Consider the following 22,581-nt stretch of genomic DNA (forward strand, 5'->3'; position numbering starts at 1 on the left):
ACTACTAGCCTACCTCATGGCCCTGGTCTGCCCCTTGACAACTGTCCAGCGACAGCTCTTCATCCCTAAAGCATCAGTTCAGGTGGATGGTGAAATTAAACATGGAGGCTGATTTTTTCAAGGCCCGTGAAATAAGCTTATGCTTTGCACTGGACCTGTTGTGCCAGACACTCAAGCATCCATACCAATAACCCAACAGTGTCTTGTCTTAATTAGGGGGGGAAAAAAGTGTTCCTCTCTGAACTACAAAGTACTTCATAAACTATGGTTTCACCAAGTGTCAAAAGAAAGCATTTCAGTAAGCTTTTTGCCTCCACCATGGGGCACACTGAGAGCAAGACTTGGTCTCTCCCAGTGAATAATATTTTTTAATATTTATTCAATAAAAAAAATATTCTGAAGTACAGATGGTCCCTTGGAAAGATCTTCTGCTGGACAGATCAACAACCCCCACCATCTGCCCACCATTGGAGTCATTTGTTTTGAGAAGGTGCCCAAGTGGACACCATCCATGGGCAGGGCCAGAAAGGGACATGAGATAAGGAATAATGAGCAATCCAGCTGGGAAATGGGTCAGGAAAACTCACGGCAGTAACAGTAGAGATAAAAGAGAAGTAAGCTTGGGTGGCCAAAGAGAAAATGTGACTACAAAGCAAGAGGCAATATGAAGAACATGAACCCAAAAGGAGTCACGCTGTCGGAGAACCAGCATTCATGGAATGCCTGCCTACCTTGTGTGGGCATGGAGCTAAGCTCATTGTGCAAGTTCCCTCATGTTGTTAGGTACTAAAATGTATATCTGTTCAACAAGCCAGGCTCTCTTCAGCGTCTGTTGACTTAGTAAATATTTAAACTCAACAATTTCTAGTTGAAAGGCCCTGAGAGTACACCCAGCCTAATACTAACATTTTGATGGATAAACTGCTATTCAGACGGGAAAACTCATGCCCAAAATGGAATCAGAAATAAAACCAGGTCTCTTTACTCCTTTGCCTGTGCCCCTTTTCAGACACAGGAAACAGGCATGTATGGCTGAGACCCTGAAAGAACACAGCTTGATGCCCAGTCCCCAGGGTATGGTGGACCAAATTTATATATTATCCTCTGTCTTGTCTAACACATCCCATCTTTTTGCAACTGGAGAGAATACTAGCCACATTATTTTAAATGAAGCATAAAAATGAAAAATATAAAAGAGTAGCCTGGCTTGGGTGAAAATGATGATACAGACGGATAAGAATAAAAAATAGAGACATGGGGGGATTCAAGACAATACGGGAAGCTAGGGAGGAAGAAAAGGCAGAGTACATGGTGAATGGCAGGGTACACAGAAGAAGCTGTCCACGAAGGAGCCAAGACTCCTAAAAGATTTTGTGGTTCACAAACAGAGGAATCAAAAGGCCCTCTGGAAGAATATCAGCGATGGCTTCTATAGATGGGCAGTAGCTCAGGTGGAACAAAACCTAAAACCTAGAGTTCCACAACAAAAAAGTCATCTGCTTCCCACCTCTTCAGATTCAGGCTGTAACAAAACAGGTTTAAGTTACAGCAATGTGTCAGGGTGTGTCCACCCAATCAGCCTTGTCAGAATTTTACTGTTGTTCACTCCTGGTGACACTGTGGCCACCCTCCATGCTGCTCTGTCACACAAGGTCACCTCTTCTCCAGGAGGAAGGCCTGCCCAGACTTCCTAGCTGCACCAGCCATGTGTCCTTGTATCTCAAGTCTCCCACTTTGCCTGCCTTTCAAGCAAAAGAGAACTTCTGACCCTGTGTCACTGTTACAAGGGTTAATGTCCACACACCCTTCCTTAGCTGTGAGAGGCTGATACGCAGCATCCATGGGCCACAGCAATTTTCCCAAAGCATGTTTGATCACTAAAGGAAAGCCTTAAATTCTGGGAAACACTGTCTCATGGAATCACAGTATTCTAAAGGAACATCATGCTTCCAGACAGCACCTCCCATGGGAGACCCTGAGTCTTGTCAGAATCACTGGCATCCACCACACCCAGCCAAGGGCCCTGCACACCGTGGGCCACAGGTGTTGTATGAATAAAATAAAACCAATCATCTCATTTAGACAAGACAATGAAACCAAACATGTCAAGATGACCTGTACTTCTTCCTCAGTGCTTAAAAGAATGCCTCACACAGAGAAAGTGCTCATTTATCTTGAAAAATGGAATGGAATGAAATGGAACAGAATGGAATGGAATGGAATGGAATGGAATGGAATGGAATGGAATGGAATGGAATGGAATGAAACAGAACCGAATGGAGAAGTTTCTCAGCTCTACCTCAAGCCTAAAGTTCCCATAGCATGACAACTCCTGCCTCTTCTCCTCTTCCTTCATCCAAGTTGGATGTCAACAAGAAGAAAATGAAACAAGTCAGAAAAGGAAAGTCATGGGAAAACCAAAGGCCCTTTGGGGTAAGATGGGGGAAGTGTGTGCACAAACGAATGGGGATAAACAAGACCTGTCTGTATCTAATTTAGACTTAATAAGATAGTTTGCTGAATGTTAATTAAATACTCAGTGGTTGTTACTAACTGTGGTGATTAACTTAATTTTGAATTAAATAAGCAATAAATGCTTAACTGAAGTTCTATTAAATTTTACCCAGCAAGTGAGGAATATGAGGCTCTTAATTGACTAAACAAGATAGTTATGGCAAGTTAGTTGAATTTTTATTACCTGAAGATAACTGCCTTATTAAATCTAAATTGACTATTTTATGTTGTAGGGAAGTATGTCATCTGTCCCCCATCTACCAAAACATATTCAAAAAAGTTCACAATTGGTCCAAGCTACTTGGATTGGGGTTCTTTTGTTTTCTGGTCCTGTTTTAGTATTCTTTGTTTATTGAAGAATGAATGTACATTAAAGCACCAGAGAGACCTAGGAAGGGATACACTTCAGAAGACCCATGACCATATTTTCTAAACCAAAAATCAGAACTCAGCATGGACGCAGCTTGAGGATTTGTTTAATATCACAAAACTGAAACTTCCAGGATGTCTCCATAAAATCATTACTGTTGGAATAAACAGCTGAACAAGCTATATGACCCCAGGTAATTAACCTGACTTTTCTAGGCCTCAGGTATAAAATGAGATTGAATTAGAGATCCTGACTCCATTCATTTATATTATTCTTCATCATATATGTACAGCCCCTAGAGTACTGCCTGCATACAGCAGGTGCTCAATAACCACCAAATGAACTGATGAATGCCATGAATAACATGCAGGCAACTCAAAACACTCACCAATTTTTTAGCCCTTTCTTACCAAGCTTCTCCAGCCTAGAACATTTCTAAATACTGTCATTTAACAAATGACACAAGAAGAAATATAAGCCCTAAGCCACTACTTGGGATTTTTTTTTTTTTACTTTCTAAACAAATGCAAATTAAAGCAATAATGAAATATCACTTCTTACATATTAATTTAATTTAATTGCTAAGACAAATGCAAGTTATAAAATTAAATCGTGGTGAAGATACAGAGAAACAAGTTGATTCATACACTGCAAATGACTCTGCAAATTAGCAGTCTAGTTTCTGGAGGCTGAATGGCAACTGACATGAAAAGCAACAGAAATATGTGGGACTTCTGTGCCTGTAATTCTCCTCTTAAAAAAAAAAAATCTGAAATAACCAGTCTATCAGCACTTATTTAAGGTCTACTATGGACCACACTCAATAGAGAAATGAAAGTTAAAAGAGCTCAGGCATCTGACTAAATGGTGGGTTGAGACAGAGAACCCATCAAAGAGAAGAGGAATAACGTATTTCAGTGGCCCCACATAGCAGGCTCTGGTGCTTTACTACACTGACCGCAGAATTCCTCCCATGGTCATGTCACATGAAAGGCACACTTCTCCCCTTTTACAGATGAGGAAACAGAAGTTCACAAGGGTTAAGTCACAGGTACAAGGTTATAGAGCTGATGTGTGGAAAAGCTATGGTTTGAATCTAAACCTGACTCCCAAAGCATCCGTACAGTTCTACTACATCCCTGGGAGATAAACACATAATATACGAGACAAAATGGTTGGGGGAAAGTGAAGTGCCAAAGAAATAACTGCCTGTAGGAAATAATTTAGAAGGGAATAAAAGTTATGGCCCACGGATGTTTGTTACTGCATTTTTAAACATATTGAATTGCATTTGATCTTTTTAAAAGTGAAACTATCCTAGTGCCTATAAGGATAATGCCTACACTAGGACTATTGATTTTAACAAATCTTTAGTCACATAAAATAAAAACATAAGACAAAAACAGGGAAGAACTTTTTGTAATAACATTAAATATACACAAACAACATTCACGTGTCAAAAAAAATGGACATACATTTTTAGGGAGTTAAGATCAGAGTGATGCCTTAAATGTTCATCAAGGGACAAAGAAATGAAGAAAATGTGGTATATGTACATAATAGTTTTATCCAGTAATTAAAGAAATAAAATTATGTCATTTGTAGAAAAATAGATGGAACTTGAGAACACTATATTAAGCAAAAATAAGCCAAACTCAGAAGGTCAAGGGTCATGGGTTTTCTCTAATTTCTCTCATTCTTCTCTATGTGGAAGCTAGAGAGGAAAAAAGAAAAGAAAGATATGGGGATCTTATGAAAATTGAAGGGGGTTAAGTAGACTAGGAGAAGGAGGGGAAGAGAGGAGGGGATGGAGCAGGGAAATACTGGGCACTGATAATGGCCAAATTATATTGTTAATATGTGCATGTAAGAATATATAACAAATCCCACCATTATGTACAATAATAATGCACCAATACAAAATGTGGAAAAAAGACTAGAGTCATGGGCATATAAAATATCCGAAGAGGTATTTGGGTAAAAGGGTTTTGATTTTTCTTTTTAATGAAGTTGAATAAATGTATTCTAAATTAATTCTTTTTCATTGTCTTTTGGTAACAGTTTAATTAATGTTTGGAAGTGTTCGATCTTTTTATTACTAAATATGTTCTTTAAACCCGAGTTGTCATTTGTTACATTTTTATTATTCATTCATTCACATGTCCACTCAATAAACATTAATTAAATTCTTACCACATGTCAGGAACTGCATTGGAGGCTGAAGATATGAATATGAACAAAAAGCTAGAGTGACTTGGAGACCTGCACAGGCCAGCAACAGGAAGAATCTGGCATTGCACCAACAGAAAACTTAAGTCCTGGCTCAGTATCTACCTTAGGTCCTGGGCAAGGCTTTCACCCTCTCTCAGCCTCAAGGTCCTGACCAGTTGTACTTAGATGATAACAATAACTACCTCACAGCACCAATGGGGAGAAAACACAAGGTTAACTATTAAAAAAAAAAAAAGTGGTGACTGGAAGAAAGGGCCATACCATAATGGTAGGTTCCATTTTGATCAGGATCATGGAAGCTATTCTAGGTCAGAGATCTCCCTGGTGAGATCTCCCTGTCACCAAACAGTTGTTCCCTCACACTACTGCATGACACAACCCACCATTCCCAGAACCCAATCATCCACTTTGCCTGTAGTCCAATTTGGCTCAAATAACCTTGATAAGCCAAATGAACAGGTGGCCCCAGATAAGACTGCTATAAATATATTTCCACAGGAATTAAAAATAAATTTGAAATAAAAGGTCAGGGTTAGTAGGCCTCAAAGACCTTCTAGATCAGTCTTCAACCAAAGCCTGAATTTTCACTGTAACATTCCAATCAGTCACTGCTTGACTATCCCTAGTGATCAGAGGTTCCACATCTCCAATAAGAGCCCATCCCATGCAGAATAAGAGGTTTCGTGAAATCCATGTAAGATCAAAAGGGTGTTGAGTTCTCTCAAAAGCCATGCCTTCTGTACCCCTCTAAGACTCTGAGCGGAGAATGGGATCACCTCAGGGTTATGCCAGGACCAGGCTGCGGACTCTGCATGTGTCACCTTCCAGAGGCCTGAGTTTCCTCTTATGTAAAATGAGAATATTGAGTGACTTCTATTCTATCTATGAATTATCTCTCAGATCCATTGCCTCAGCCCTAATTCAGCTTTGCTTTATCTTTGGCCTGGGTTTATTACAGTCCCTCAAAAAAAGTGGGGACTGGGAAAAAAGGGCCATACTATATTGGTGGGTTCAATCCACCCAGCACACCACAATCAGATGTTCTCCTGAAACAGATTCAGTCCTCTCACTGCCCTAGTGGATGCTACTTTCAGTGTGAAGCCTCAATCAAGGCCTTTGTCCAACAATCTCCAGAGCCTCTCTGCTCTGCAATGCATTCCCCATAATTTCAATTTTCCAAGGCACCATGCACTTCTTACTTCCATGTCTCTGTTCAAGTCATTTCCCCAACATAAATATCCTCTCCTCCTCTAGCCCACCAAATGCCCACTCATCCTTCAATGCCCAATCAAATAACAATAGCTTTATCTCTGCAGTTTCTCCAGGTCCCTGAGTTAGTCACATCCATTCAGAGCCATCAGACATTTTTGCACATACTTCTACATACTGGTCAGATTACTTATCTGACCTCCCAGAGGCAGGAACCATGCTGCATTCAAGTGTCCATTCCCAAGACCCGTGCTGGAATCTGCACTCGTTCATTCACAGGTGCACCTGAGATATGCTATCCAACGAATGAATATAAAAGTGTGTCACAGTGATGGACAAATGTATCCTTAGGGTTCTGTCCAACTGTCAATACTAATAATTCTCCAAGTGAGGTTGCTAAGCTATGGCCAAGGAGAAAGATTTCCAGGGTGGAAATGAGCAGCTATTGGAACGCTGACCTACCTTTCACCTTAGTCTATGAAAAGGAGCCACTTACCTGCCTGGTCACTGCAAAGTTTACCTTTCCCATGAGTGACGGAATACCCACCCTCTGGGTGGCAACTCCTTACCATAGTTCCTGAAAATGATTAGTTTTCATACCAAACAAAACAGAAGCTCTAAATGGCAACTGAGTTGTTCTTCCTGGGAACTAAACAAAACCTGTCTTCAGTGGAAATTCATTAGAAAGAATAAGTATAGGTGACTCTGGGGACATGCTGGCACTGAATATAGAATAGCACTGGACTTCCACAGTTATTGTTAAGAAGTAGTTATCAAGATGGACCACTGTATGGAAAATAATAGATTCAGAAACACAGCTAACATACACACAAGGACAGAGAATCAATCTCATTTCTTATCTATTATTAGACAGGGCTGCCCTATGGCTCCTTGGTCTAAGCCTCCCATCCTTTGAGGTCTCAGCTGAGACTAAGCACTTCCAATGAGCTTCTTCTGCACATGATCTGGCAGGTACACACAGGCCACCAGGGCCTCATGTGCACCTCACCCATGGTATTTCTTTACATTCTGCATACATATTAACATGCTTTACCTGCCCTAGTAAGTGCCTACAATCTTGGCACTGCCTTCAAACATCCTAGAACTTTTACTTTTATAAATGTAGTTCATTCAATAGACATTTCTTGAGATCATTTTTGAAGTCCTTAATTGAGGTCTGGCTTGGGCTCACTTAAAATGTCTCACTCAATATTCACAAATGAATAAGGTGACCATACAGTTTATCCTCCAAACCAAAACACCTCTGAAAAAGGAAGGGGACAGTATGGATACTAGAAGAATAAGCTAGAATACAGACAAACAGAGCTTCAACTGGGCCAACCAGAAAGTAAGGCCACTCTAGCCATGAAGCAAGTACTGTTGCTTCAGACATTTTTATATGTAAGGAAATTGAGGATAAAAATCCTTTAACATACTAAATGTTCTCTTAAAAATGCCAAGGAATGGCATGCATACTGGTGCTGGCCTGTAATCCCCAACTCAAGAGACTGAGGTAGGAGGATCACAAGTTCAAAGCCAGCCTCAGCATCTTAGCAACACATTGTCTCAACATAAAAAATAAAAGGGGCTGGGGATGTACTTCAGGGATAGAGTGCCCCTGGGTTCAATCCCCAGCAGCACTGACAATAGCTATAGCAAGAGTAATAGAGGCCAAAGCACACTTCTATGAGGTCAGTGACCCTGGCCTGTCCCAATCCCCTTTCTTACCTGCCCCATGAAAAGTTCCCACACACTTATCTGTGGAAGACCTGGCTCATCCCTCAGCACTAGCTTTCCATTTGAGCTACTGGGGGTTTTACTGCCATGATGTGAGTCTACTGCACAAGCAACTCCTGCAGCAGAGGACAGTGGAAGGAAATCCCATAGGACCAAAAATTACAAATACAACACAAATAAACCTAAGAGAGAATGGGATGGTCATGGTGGAAAGAGGGACACTGCACAGCTATTCACTGGTGACAAACTCTTGCACAGCCTGGAAATTCCTGTGAATATCTGTGGCTCTCATCCCATGTTCCGGAGCAAACTATTTTCAACTATGGTGCCCTCCTTAATAAGGCATTAAAAGGAGTAAATCAGAAAACCAAATAGTGACCCCTCTGCTACATGGCACAGCTAAGATTTGAACTTGGAGTTGTCCGGATCTAAATCCTATGACCTCCATCGGTAGAAAAAGGAGTCATCATTGTGTGCCAGATGTCATACTGAACACCCAGGAGGGGCCACAAGTACACACTACACTACCATTTATAAAGCTCCATCAAGGGGAATTTCTCTGGTTTTCACAAGTGTATTGTGATCTCAAAGAGAGATCACAACAACTAAGGCTTAGGGATGTTCCAAAACTTAAGATCACAGAGCTCATGAGTGATTCAAACACAGGACTTGGTTTAGATATTAGGTGTCCCCCAAAAGCTCATATGTGAGACTATGCAAAAAGATTTAGAGGACAAATGATTGGGTTATGAGAGCCTTAACCCAATCAGTGGATTAATCCCCTGATGGGATTAACTGGGTGGCAGCTGAAGGTGGGTGGGTGTGGCTAGAGGAGGTGGGTCTTTGCAGGTGTGCCTTAGGGGTATATATTTTGTATCTGGCAAGTGGAACCTCTCTCTTTGCTTTCTGATCATCATGTGAACAGCTTCCCTCCACCACACTCTTCCACCATTATGTTCTACCTCACCTTGAGCCACAAGGAATGGAGCCGACCTTCTATGGATTGAGACCTCTGAAACTGTGAGCCCCAAAATCAACTTTTCCTCCTCTACAATTGTTCTGGTCAGATATTTTATTCACAGCAACAACAACAACAAAAAAAAAAAGTTGACTAAAACTCTCTCAAAAGCCTTGTTCACAAGCAGCTAGTTCTACTAATTAGTGCTAATGAAATAATAACTGTTTCTTGCAGGGTGTGGTGGCATACACCTGCAGTCTCACCACTTAGGAGGCTGAGGCAGGAGAATCACAAATTCAAAGCCAGTCTCAGAAACTTAGAGAGACCCTGCCTCAAAATAAAAACTAAAAAGGGCTGGGGATGTAGTTCTGTGTAAAGAATACCTGGGTTCAATCCCCAGTACCAAAAAAAAAAAAAAAATTCTCACACCTCTGCATAGGGCTTACTGAAGATGTACATATCAATTATTTCTTGCTCATTTGCAGAAGTTAAGAAGCAGGACAGGAGTTTTAAAGACAGGAGTCCGAGTCTCATTCTGCCACTGAAGTCCTCGTGGGAAGGTTTCTTCACCCCTGAACACTTGCCCACTCTCTGTGAAGCAAGACTGATCTTGCCAACACAATGAGTTGCAATTGGGAATTAAGTAATAAAAATGATCGTAAAATGCATTTGCCACATAAAAAGTGCTATGAAGGCTATGAAATACTAATGGGCTCTGCAAGATGGGTTGTGATGAGCAGGTTTAAGAGGGAAGGAAAAGATAGGAGGCTCTGCCTGTAATGCATCTAAGACTGTCATCCTGAAAATTTTCAGGCCAGCAAAAATAAAGGGAGAATGGTGGGAAGTGGGCAGGAAGCATCACCTATAAGAAACGATGGAGCTAACACAGATTCATTAGCTTGGTTCCTGCAAGCAAGCGGCAGGCATCAATGTCAATGACACAATAACCAGATAACACAGATAATAACCAGGCAATAACACAAATAGCCAGAACCATCTTAATCACATTGTTTTCAAAGTGTAAAATGAAAGGCCCAAGCCTGAGACACAATGATCTCCCAGTTATATCCCCTCCCGGAATCCTCCAAAGCAAAGCCCTTGGAAGGTAGGGGATATGTCAAGTACACAAGAAACTGAGAATGAAAAGCACCTTGGAAACAGGGCTGGTCTGGGAATGAGGATCAAATGTGACTAACTAAATCTGTTCCTTTCTTTAGGTCTCAGTTTCCTTCTCTGTATAATAAGGGATTGGGTCATTGTTACCACCAAGGAACCAGGCCATACTTGTAAAGCAGGAACTGGTTACCTATTTGGGGTTCCTCCTACTGACTACAAGCTTTGATGTCCATAAAATAGTTTTTTTGTAGCCAGGTCTGATAAACTGGAGGAAAAAAAAGATAATAGTAGAACTAAGCTAGTTCATATTATTATAATAACAGTTTCTGGAATCTGTTTTTCCTTCTCTCTACTCTGCTGATGTGGTACAGGACTATCTCCCTGTCCTGGAGATTTCAGCAATCTCTAAACTGCCTCTGGCCTTGACCTGCTATCATTCTGTTCCCAGAGCTCTCTGAAACACAGATCCAACAAAGTCTTCCTTTGCTCAAAAAGTAATAAAAGCTCTTCCCCTCCCCACCTCTGTCATGATCTTTACTTCAGCCTACAAGCCCTTGACCATCTAACCCTCCCTAGCCAGCCACACCCTTCACATGATCTCCAAATAGTTTTTTATTCCCTAGAAAATTCTAGTCCTCAAGCCTATGCATATATATCAAGGTTTCCCCTGCCTGGAAAGCTCTTCCAACCCTATCTATCATGAGAACCCATACCTACTCCTCAAAATCCAACCCAAATGTCTTCTTTTCCATAAGTATTCACCAAATCTTCCAGATGGTCAGTCACTCCTTTCCTAATGTGCCCATTAGCCCTTTGCTCATTACTAAGGCCTTAGCACAGTCTATTTCAGTCTCTCTCCTATGTTAGAATAAAGATCCTTGAAGACAAAGCCTGTCTTTGTTTTCCTTATAAGCCAGGATCCGGCACTTCTGCCTGACATACGGTAGTCACTCAGTACACATGTAATGAATTTCATACAAGAGATGGAGCTGTGTGTGATCACACTCATAGGTGGAGTAAAAGAGGCAAGGACTCTGGAAATCGCTTCATGGCATAGAGAGGATTTTGATCTTGATATCAAAGGATCATAGGTTTACAACAGGCTGAAGATCCAGGAAGGGAGAACAGCACAAGCAAAGACCTGGATTATGAAAACAGAATAATAAAACTGCCTGGCTGAAGGAAGGAAAAGCAAAAGGCCAGTTGCACATTCAGTTTTTCTTAACATAGCTGATCTCACACCCTCAACACCACACTCCCAGTCCCCCAGTTTTCATCCCACTGGTAGCACTGCCCAATGCCACCTGTGGCAGCTACAGCACAGGTGATTCTCCATCCAGTCCTGGATCTCTATAGGCTCAAGGTTCTAGGCAGTAAAATCATGGTCCCCTTTGCCATGATTGCTATCCTGTGGTGGCAGTGAACTATTAGGCCACTCCCTCTCTTCCCATAGCAAATACTTCCAGAGCACTTATCACATGCCAGGCACTCTTCTGGGCACTGGGATATCACCAGTAATAAAGCAGACATCTTTGCAATCCTCAAGAAACTTATCTAAAAGTAGAGGGGAGATAGAAAAGCAAATATTTAAGGTGAAGTGGTGATTCATGTTTATATAATATCAACAGACATTGCTCATTCATTAACAAATAGCTACTAAACATCTACAAGGCATCAGAGATGAGAGGGAGTCAAAGATAAAGACAAAGTATTATATCACCAGGTGCCATTCCTAGGGTCTACCTCCTCTCCCCCAGAGAATAAGCAACTCATTCATCCATTTATCAATGAGTCACCAAAATGCAAATGACCCACCTGAGGCAGGTAGATAAAAAGAAGGACTAGAGCTGATCCCTTGAGTCCAGAGCCAGAAAGCTTCTTGGAGGAAGGGATCCAAAAGGAGGGATTTGGTTCAACTCCAGAGTTGTTGCAGGAGCCATAAACCAAGGGTAATGACACAGATGGAGACTCCCCACCACTTTTTTTATAGCCCCAACTGTCCCTCTATTGGATACATCAAATCCTTATCCCTGCATTGGACTGGGTGGGAAAGTAGGCACTTTTGAGAGGAGCAGATGATTTGCTGCAGAGGCTCAGTCCTCCCAAATAGGTTTGAAGAGAGAGAACACCCAAAGATAGAGGGCATGGTGGCAGCTTAAGAGAGAAGGAGGTGGGACAGAGAAGCCACTCATCCAAAGAAATCCTCAACTGTCATCCCACCAAGCCCCAAGGAGTGTGTGCTGAATTAAGTCCCGGAGAACACTGAAAAACAGTATCAATTTGAACTTTTCCTGCTGTGGGCACAGAAAGGAGTGGTGAAGAGGCTAGCAACCATGCACGAGTTGGAAACATGGCAGTGTTACTTAGTTGTGCAACCTTATCTCACCAAATTCATTTTCTCACCAGCAAAATGAGATTAATAATCATTATCGAAGTCCATTTTTTGTTACTATAACTTAATACCTGAAGCTGGTATCGTTGATAAAGTAAACAGGTTTACTTAGCTCACAGTTCTGGAGGCTCAAGGGCATGGCACCAGCATCAGCTCAGCTCTGGTAAAGGTCTCATGGAAAATGATACAGAAATAGTGAGAGCATATGGGGGGACAGAGATGACATCAGCAAACAGGAAGCCAAAGAGTGATTCAAATCAGGCTGGCTCTTCCATACGTTCTTAGGAAAACTAACAGGATTCCAAAGGACCACCTTAATCTCTCCCAAGGTACACCTTTAATGACCTGAGGACCTCCCACCTCCATCACATGAACTCTTGGGGGACAAACCACATCCAAAGCATAACACTCATAAAACCTAACTCAATGAATCAATATGGTAACTAATAATCACACAGCAAGCACTCAAAATGTCTAAAATTATATATTATCATTAAACATAATAAGAAGATAAACATTTTCCAACTTCAATTTTACAGTTAACCTGCTTCAACACATTAATGCTCCACCACCCGTCTACCCTCCAAACTCATCTCAGTGACCTGCATTAGTAATGCACCAGTCATGTCCTCTGGGCCGCCGGGCAGGCAGGGCAATTCCCACTACACACTTCCATTCCTCTACCCTCCCATGCCCTCACATTCTCTGCCTCATAGGCAACTTCATGTCAATGGGTTTCTACCCAGGTCCTAGCTTACTGCACCATTTTACCTCCACTTCCTCACCTCTAGCAAGTTTCTTCGAGCAAGTTTCTTCCACCAAAGCGTAGCATTCCAAAACTATATTCCAGGAAAAGTCCCCACCCATCAATGCACATACCTGAATGAGGGCCTAATTACTACCCTGGGTCAAAGTCTCAAGTTCATTCATCCAGCTATGTTACTGGATCCAGCAAGTGTTACTATGCCTCCTACATTACCATCAAATACTTAATCCCACATCGATAGTTCCAGAGCCCCTGTCTAGCCTTATTTTATGAATTGCAAGCCTTTAGAGAATCAGCTAATGGCTCCTATAGCCTATGAGATAAAAAAATTAGGAGTCCTCCCCTTTCTCCATTTCCCACAGCTCTTCGTGCTGGCCATTAAAACACAGCCTTGAAAATCAACCATGCTACCTTTGCCTCGCAGGAATCTCACCTGCCATTCTTCCACTTTGACAGTTCCCACTGAGTCCTAGAGATTTGGTTCAGACAGTTCCCCCTCTATGAAGGCTTCCCTGAGTTTGGTGCAGAGCAGCCAAAACATACTGACAGCACTTGATACACTGAGAGCCCCCACTCCACCACATATGCCCTCCCCTATGCTCCTCAAGGTCAAGGACCATGCCCTCCTCATCTCTATACCCAGGGCCTACCTAGTTCTGGTACACAGTAAGCAAAGTCAGGAAGTGTTTGCTCTGTGCACTGCTCTTCTTTTTAGGTAAAATCTGTGCATCTCCAGCCTTCGTTCTTACCATGTTACCTACCAGTTTCCATTTCACTGTCCTTGTTCTATTTAATACAGCAGATCTCTGGGTGAAGAGGGCTTCCCAACCCTTATAAGTTACACACTGTCCTTGGCCAAAATATTCCAGCACCCTGAGCCTTCATTCTGAAATCAAACCTAATCACATTCTTTTCCCGTTCCCAATTAACCCATGTTAATTTCGCAGCAGAATGAAGACCTGTATTACCACCAAGAATCACAAGTTTGAGATCGCAATTTTGAGCACATTCCTAATTGGCTAGGTAACCTTGGAGAAGAGTTAAAATGGAGGTGGCTATGTCACCAGGCTTAATTCTCAGAGAATCTTGGAGATTCAAATGGAATAGATGATGCTAAAGTGTTTTCTAAAGTGCAAAGTACTATACATTCATAAAGGACATGATTAACAAATTTTATCAAATTTCAATCATTGACTGTAAGATGTGTCATTATCAACCTAAAATGGAAAAAAAAAAAAAACCTGTTGAACTATGACACATCCGTGATTATAAGACAACCAGATTTAGTGACATTAAAATGTGAAAAAGTGTCTTAGAATTAATTTAACACAATTTATCTTAATAAAAACAGGATCCTGCTATAAATGTTTCATATTTGTCAGTAGCACATAATAGGTACTCAGTAACATGTCAATTAAATGAACAAACACCCAATGATAATATTCTTAAACAAATTATCACCTCTCACTGAAACTGGGCAGCAGGAGGCTTCCCAACGTGAGAAATCCCCTCTCATTCATGTTCCAGCCTGCTGGAAACCCTCAAATGATGGCTTCAAGTCATATCCAAACTCAATAACTTGGCATTTTTAAAGTCCTTCATAATCAAGTCTCCTCTCCCACCCATCATTTCCTGGAATTGTCTCCCTCTCTTGGAGGCATCACCTCTCCACCAGAATGTGACTTCAAGAGGGATCCCACTCATTCCCACCATAACAATCAGCTCAGAGGCTCAGCTTCTCCTTCCTCTCCCTACCACCAAGGCCAAGGCTAAGCCTATGCTATTTACAGGGTGCCAGACCCTGAGGGACTGTCTGACCCAGAGGCCCCAAATTTGCACCCCTACCATTCAAATAGCTACTCCCGTCTACAGACTCTACATTCTAAACTACGAAGGCTTGAGCACTGGGGTTAAGGGCTGCCTTGCAAGCATCAGATGCAAGATACATAATCTCCTCTTTAACTGGCCCTGGTGCTGGCAGATGTTCTGCAAGGAGGAGGATTTTGATGGAATAGAGAGAACTCTACTGGGTGTTCTGTACCCCCACTGTGGTCCACCTTTACTCTGTCTAGGGCTGACACTCTACATGTTTCCCTACCTGTAAGAGTGAGGCAAAGTGAGAATGGGAGAGAAGGTTAGCTCTTTCTAAAGACACCCCCATCCACTTCCCTTCCTTCCTCTAGAGAAATTTCTTAAAATGCACACGTACAGGAAGAGGAAAAGCAGTAAGTCACTAACACATTTGTGACAATTCATTTTATTGGAGAGGCAAGACATCCAGAAAAAGGGATGGGGGATCAAAAGAATAAGGTGATTGAAACAATGTTAAGTGAGTTTGGCTGAGGAAAGTAGCTCAGAGATAACCCTGAGTTCTTGCTAATCCTTTCCTGTTGGAGGGAAAGTGGTGGAACCCTCCTAAGGAAAGGAAAGTAGAGTTTTCTTGGGACCCTGAATCCCAAAGACTCCACTCTGCCCAAGAATCCAGGTACCATTCCACGGACGAGTTCATCTCAGGTCATACCCGTCCCTATTCCAAACTTCATGCCCCCATTTACAGTTCATCTTTATTTCCCACCCTTTATTCAGTCTTCTCTGGTCTGCACTTGCCTCGCTGAAACGCCCTTCCTCCATGGCTGGTTGACTTCAGAAAATTCCCCATCCTTCAAAAGCAACAATCAAGCACAGCCCCCTCCAAAGGCCATTTCCTTAAAACTCTTATCCTTATATTTCCCCTCAGCACTTAACATTTCCTATTGGGTCAGGTTTGGCTTCTCCACTCAGTTGAATGCTCCCTGAGGGTAAGATCTGGGCCCAACACACCAGCAACGTGCCTGACACACAGTGGGGACTCTAGAAATGCTTACAGAATGGGAAGTAGGAGTCCTGAGCCACCTACTTTATTTATGGCTCGATCTCTAAAGAATGACTTCAGGGGAGACCCTCCAGTCTTGGCCTCGGTTGCTCTAACTCTGAAATGGGAGGACTTGAATGACTGGGTCTCTAGGCCCTTTCCACTGTGACAACTGAGATTCCGCGAAAGCTCTAAGCGGCTAGGCGTGGCCCCGCCCCCTGGGCGCCCAGAAAGCCCGGGCAGGGGGCGCGCAAAGACTCCAACCCCGCCCAACCCCCGATCGAGGCTTCCCCCAAAACTCTGGGTCCCCCTCCCCCACGGCGTGCACCCGGTGATTGGGCCGCGGTCGGCACTTCCGCACCGCGGGCCTGGCGGCCGGGGAAGGGAGCTCTGCACCCCGCGCTCCTGCCACCCCAGAGGCGCTCTCGCCCGGGGCGGGCTGGGGGTTCCTGAAGCGCCCGCGGGCGGAGGGTGAGGGGGAAGGAAGGAGGATTTGCAACAATACCTCAGGGAGGAGGCAGACGGGGCAGCGGCAGCAGCGGCGGCTGGAGGCGGAGGCAGAGGCGGAGGAGGAGGTGCCCGGGCACTCCCCCTCCCATTGTCCCCAGCCCCGGACAGGCCCGGCCCCACGCCCCGCACCGGTCCGGGCGAGCGCACCGCCCGCGCCCAGCGCCCCGCGTCCCGGGCCGTGCAGCCAGCCCTTACCTTGCAGCGCTCGGCTCTCCCCGATCGCTAAGCTACTTATCCCGGGAAAGCTGCGCGGGGCCCGGGAGCGAACCCACAGACAAAAAGTGAAACTTCGGCAGGGCTGGAGCGACTGCTGGTTGGTGCCTTTCCCCCTCCTTCCTCCCCACCGTCCCCACCCCCTCCCCTCGGTCTCCCGTGCGGTGCCCTGAGCGCTGGAGGCTGACGTCAGGGGCCTGAATTCCTGACTTTGCCTGCACGCATTTGTCCATGTAAGGTATGGGAAGGCGTGTGCCCGCGGGCCGCAGCGCAGCGCTCGCCCGGCGGGGGAGGGGGCGCACGCAGCGGGCAGTGACTTTGCCAAAAGGTGGGCGCACAGAGGGCATTGCATTTCCTGGGAGGAAGAGGAGGAGACGTGGGAATGTAGGGAACTTGCAAAGGAGGAAGGGAAAGAGGGAGGTGTGGAGGCTTGCCTCCACTGGAGGAAGAGGAAGGAGACGTAGGAGGAAGCGGCCGAGTTGAGGGGCTGCTAGAGAAGTGGGGCGACTTGAGTCTCCTATGCAGGTGCCAAATTAGGGGACTGAGCCTGAGCTAAAGTATTCCCTTCGACAGACCTCCTCCTGAGCCCCACCCCGGATTCCCAGCAAGACTCAAAACTTACAGGATGTTCAAACTGGCAGAGACAAACTTCCAACCCATTCACTTCACCCGTGAGAATGCTGAAACTTGCAGAAAAGAAATGATTTGCACAGAACCTACTCTCAACAGATCCAGGAGCGGGACCCGAGTCCCTGCCTCCCCTCAGGATTGATTCCAGCCCGCAGGCAGGGTCCTGACTGCCTCCTAACCTCTGAACTGTGAACCAGGTTAGATATCAGACTAGGCAGGAGGACCACCCAGTGAAGTGACTTTATATTTCCCTTCCAGAACTAGTTCTGAGAAGGTTCTGGTTGACAGTGAGCCCTGAGGAACAGAGACAATCAGTTGCTTCAGGGTAACTTCCCTTGTACTATGCTGAAAGAGGTGAGTTAAACAACTACAGCTTGCTCTGTACTTACAGTTTCGAAAAAATGTATACGAACTGGGTGGACTGGTTTGAATAAAGACAAGCCTGTTCTTGGAAGGTTCAAGTCGGATTTTTTTTTTCTCTGACGTTTGAAAATGTGAGCAAAGGTGAGAACTACCATTTACTGTATCCAGGGGTTATTTCCTGGAAAGCACTACCATTTACTGTATCCAGGGGTTATCCAGGGGTTATTTCCTGGAAAGCACTCCAAACCCGTGACACAAGGAAAGTGTTTCTATCCTATTCATATCTAAATGAATGATCTCTCACTGCAACATATCATAAAAACGCTCTTTCATCTGTCTTATTACATCTTCAAGTGAGTTGGATAGGATTAATTGTAGTCCATCTTCTACCTTTAAGGCAAAAACTCAGGTAAAGGATTTGCCAAGCACAAAATAACTAAGCAAGACTTGAACTCAACTGCCCCCCCCCCCACCATCCAGGTCACCTGATTCTGTGCTCTTTCCATGCCATCTTCCTGGCCTTTACTTCCATCAGGACCTAATTCCACTCATACATGGTGAGAGTACACTTTGAGTTAATAATGCACAAAAACTCCTAAACATGTTTTTTTTTGAAGTTAGATTTTGATGGAATTCTTTTAACCAAGAATTAAGGAAATAAATGTAAAAACCATAGGCTGTTGGACTCATTTATTGAGCATTTCTTTTGTGAAGTCTTTGAATTCAGACATTTCTGGGTTTAAATTATTATTTTTTTAAAGATAGAGTGAGAGAGGGAGGGAGAGAGAGAGAGAATTTTTAATATTTATTTTTTAGTTTTCGGCGGACACAACATCTTTGTTTGTATGTGGTGCTGAGGATCGAACCCGGGCGAGCGCGCTACCGCTTGAGCCACATCCCCAGCCCCTGTTTAAATTATTTAACCTCTTTGTTCCACTCAATTTTCTCATCTATACATACAAAAATGTGAATCTGGAGGCAGAGAAAGATGACTGAGAATACCCACCCAGTGCCTCTCACTCCCGAGATGGCCCACATCCTCACTTGAATGTGTATTTCCTGCTTTATCCCCAAAGGGTCTCTCTTGAGATTGCCCTATTTCTTCCTTAAATGTGTATCTGCTTTCCTAAATAAACCTCTTTCTATGGCAGGAGGCTGGGAGTGGAGATACCCACCCATTCCACATGATAATGAACTATTTTTCTTTTTACTTCTAACATGATTTTTAAAAATGAGAAAGATGAGCTCTTAAAGAGATTTTGTTCTGAGATTTTAAAAATACCAAATCCTATCACAACACAATTCACTTATTCTATCAAACATTTCAGCAAACCCACATCCTGAATACTACTATTTAGTATGAAAAAAATCCCAGTATCACAGGAGGTAAGAGTGGATTCACCCAATTCTCATCAGCTATAACGGGACTTGACCGGCATTTCCCCACCCACCCACCCCTCTTTCTCCCACTTATAAAGAATAATAGAGTTCTAATGAGGATTAATAAAATTTAACAAGGTATAATTAGTCATTCATTTCCTCTATCATGCACATTATAAGAGTGCTGTTTTGGACCCAGAAATGCTACTAATTATGTTGAAACTGTTGCATGGGTGTGTTGGGGAACATCACTGTGTTTCTCCTCCTGAAATATTTATGAAATTCTTAGGTAGGCATGGTGTTAGCATGAGCATTACATAATGTTAGTCACAAAAGATAATTTCCATTTATGAGGCCTTCACAGGCGTATAAGTGACAACATCATCAGTTGGATGCTTGGTGAACCGCATGTAGTACTAACCCAAACCAACATCTCATTCTTGTTTACTATTCTGGTTTCTTTTGCACTGTCGATTTTTTTTTCAACATCCTATTAACACTTGCTGTATGCAGGGGTTTGGACCAGAAGGGAAGACTGTAAATTTTCAGACTCAGTACTAGAGAAATGCTGGTTTATCTGTTCAAAGAATAAAAAATGCACCATCTCAGGTGGGGTGGGGTCCCACGGTCCAAGGATGAAACACTGATCTTTTCAAGACCAAAAGTAGCAATCTCATTAGTGTGTTGATGGCACAAAAGATTTTTAGGCAGGTTGGGCTGTGTTTCCACCATTCCGTTGTAGCCACTAACAACTCTGCACACAAGGATCTTTGTGCAGTTCATACAGTTACAGGGCTAGAGATCTGCCAGCCTGATCCAGGGCAGCCACTGTAGACCTGAGGTCCTGGTTCTTGTGAATCCACCCAAAGAATTTTAGGGAAACACAGTAGTAAGTGAAAAGTTTAAGAGAGTGAAAGGAAAGAGGAACGTATAGCATAGGAAGTGCAAGGACCCCCTGGAAGAGAGGATGGTATGGTGCTCACAGAGTTGAAGTTTTTAAGGAAATGAAGTTCCCTGTTCTTGCCTCAATTTTCCTGACCCCTTGATTGGTTTCTTATCCTTTGGCTACTTATCAGTAAACTTCCTTTTTGAGGATCTCAATGTTCTGGTTGACAGAGTGATTTGGTGGCTGTGGCATAGTTGTGGTGATAAGGGAGGGTTCTGGGGTCTTGGTTGCAAGAGATAATGAGGATCTGGTCTGAAAACAGTAGTGTCCCTTGAGGGGTTATGACCAACTAGAGCTGGGGGAGGTCTTGACATACCAGACCCCACTTTTCTGATGCTCATCTGTTTCAGATAGGGGTCACCAGGATTTTAGGTAATTGTTCCCTCAAGGGATTATATTTATTTATCTACAGATTGGGGAGGATTATGCATTCTAGCTCTCATTCCCAAATTCTTACCAGTTTAGATAAGATTCTCTACTGTTTCAGTTTTATAACTCCTGGATTTTTCTTGGTGCGTAAGCCTAATGTCTGTCGTCTGTCCTTTATTGTCCTTTCAAGGCTAAATAACCTACCTAATAATGTAGTTCCTTTTTTCTTTTTCTTTTTTTTTTTTTTTTTTGGAGTGCATATAATATGCCAGGCTATTCTAGGAATGTTTTAATATGCAATTCACTTCATAAATTGGCATTATTTCTCCATTAAATCCATGATGAAACTAAAGCCTGGGGAGGCTAAGTAACTTACTGTTAATACAAAGCTAATACTTGGGTAAGCTGGGTCTACCCTGAGCCCAGGAAGCCTGGTTCCTCACCTACCCACTGCTCCCACATATGCTTTATACATAATCAGACAGTAACTCCCATCCACACCAGTGCCCCCCCCCAAGTTTGAACTTCAAAACCTAGGAGCTAAATAAATCTCTTCTCTTTGTAGGTAGCATACGTTAGGTATTTCATTATAGTGTCAAAAAGCTGACTAATACAGTCATATTTTTCTAGGAAAAACTAAGCACACAAGACAGTTTTAACATTTTATATATCCTGTTGTGTAGTCAAGTGTAGTTCTCTTTCCAAGGCCATGGATGATGCTGACTCTAGCCCAGCTGGATAAGCATTAACCCTTCAAAAAGAGGTAAAAACTTGATATGGTAAACAGCAATGGTAGGCTTTGTGTAAATGCAGCATTAAAGATAAAGAAGAAGTTTACAAAAAGTTTGTTTACTCTCCATTCTTCATACCTCACAATACAATGGGGGGAAATAATCTCAATGTAAAAACAGAATACATCATCAGACTTCCTAAGTAAATTTCTTCTTCCTTTTATTGGTACTAGATCTTTTCTAAAGGGGAAAAAAAATTATCACAACCTACTTTTATCATTGGCATAGCAGATTCAAGCCAATGTGCACAAATGATTACTTTTATCTGCCCCATGGGTTTCTGCACAGTTTTACCTAGTTTCCACTGACTGGCTACAGAGATATCACTATTTGCATTTTGCAAATTTTGCAGGATCAGATATCCACATATATTTTTGCTCATTCCAATTCAGATCCTGCTTCCAGTCTGCTGACTTGTGAGTTCAAGTAAACCGAGGACCTAGAAGAAATATAACCATCCCTGGGAACTAATAAACCTTCAGAGGTCACACAGTACAGAGTGACAGTGGAGTCCAGTCTGTGGTAGCAAGGATGCTAGAAGAACTTTAATCTTACTTGGTTCGTGATCACTGTGAAGACTGACAGTCCATATCACCTTTTTGTTCTCATAAGTGTCTACCATGAACCTATTAACTGTACTAGACTTGTGTATAGTGTTGAGAAAATAGATGTAGTCCTCATTTTACATGCTAACACAAAGATACATAATACCAGCTTGGGAGGGTGGGGTCTGCTGAGATAAGTTAGCTGAGACTTCCCAATCAACTGTGGGTGGACTGAATCCACTGCTTCGGCTACAAACCTCCTTTGATGGTGATGAGCCTGGAGATCCATGCACCCTAGGACCCATTGGAGAACACAGACCTGGGGCTCACAGTTTTATTTTCGCACAATATCAGCAGGATGATGTCCAAGGATTTGATGGATGCAGCCAAGCCTCACTTACAGGCCCCAGTGGTCCCTCTAGGAACTGCACAGAATTGTATTGTTGCTAAAGAGTGTCTGCTAGTTCTTGGGGATCTATGAATAGGCTTAGGATGCACTCTGCCTCATTCGTGGCTGGAATCCAGTGTCATCTACTCATTAGGCATCACAGCAGATATCAGGGCAGTTTTAGATGTATGGAGAGAAGTTCATGATAGACAGATATATAGACAGATAGATAGATCTCTTTCTCTTTTAACATTTATATACATATAAATTAAAGTACAACTAAACTGTAGATATATATTAT

General features: G+C 43.0%; 1 protein-coding gene and 1 long non-coding RNA gene across 10 annotated transcripts in view; one reads left to right on the forward strand and one right to left on the reverse strand.

The window, feature by feature from the left end:
• Nucleotides 1-16,991, reverse strand: part of Lpp (LIM domain containing preferred translocation partner in lipoma) — a 663,875-nt gene extending 646,884 nt beyond the window's left edge. For 4 of the 9 annotated variants that reach the window (XM_058585075.1, XM_046462626.2, XM_058585070.1 and 1 more), the window contains exon 1: nucleotides 16,851-16,991. The gene's annotated coding sequence lies outside the window, so the exon portion shown is untranslated. Of the gene's footprint in view, nucleotides 1-16,650; nucleotides 16,754-16,850 lie in introns of those variants that run through there. The other 5 variants (XM_046462629.2, XM_058585071.1, XM_046462625.2 and 2 more) reach the window with 4 other exon arrangements.
• On the forward strand, nucleotides 16,503-17,959 carry LOC124105463 (uncharacterized). Its single transcript, XR_006855733.2, has 2 exons — nucleotides 16,503-16,968; nucleotides 17,442-17,959. It is a non-coding gene; the product is annotated as an uncharacterized LOC124105463 (long non-coding RNA).
• The last annotated feature ends 4,622 nt before the right edge of the window (nucleotides 17,960-22,581 follow it).

Source organism: Marmota monax, unplaced genomic scaffold, assembly GCF_021218885.2.
Source record: "Marmota monax isolate L192 unplaced genomic scaffold, Marmota_monax_Labrador192_F-V1.1 WCK01_AAM20220418_F8-fsc00100, whole genome shotgun sequence".
Lineage (NCBI taxonomy): Eukaryota > Metazoa > Chordata > Mammalia > Rodentia > Sciuridae > Marmota > Marmota monax.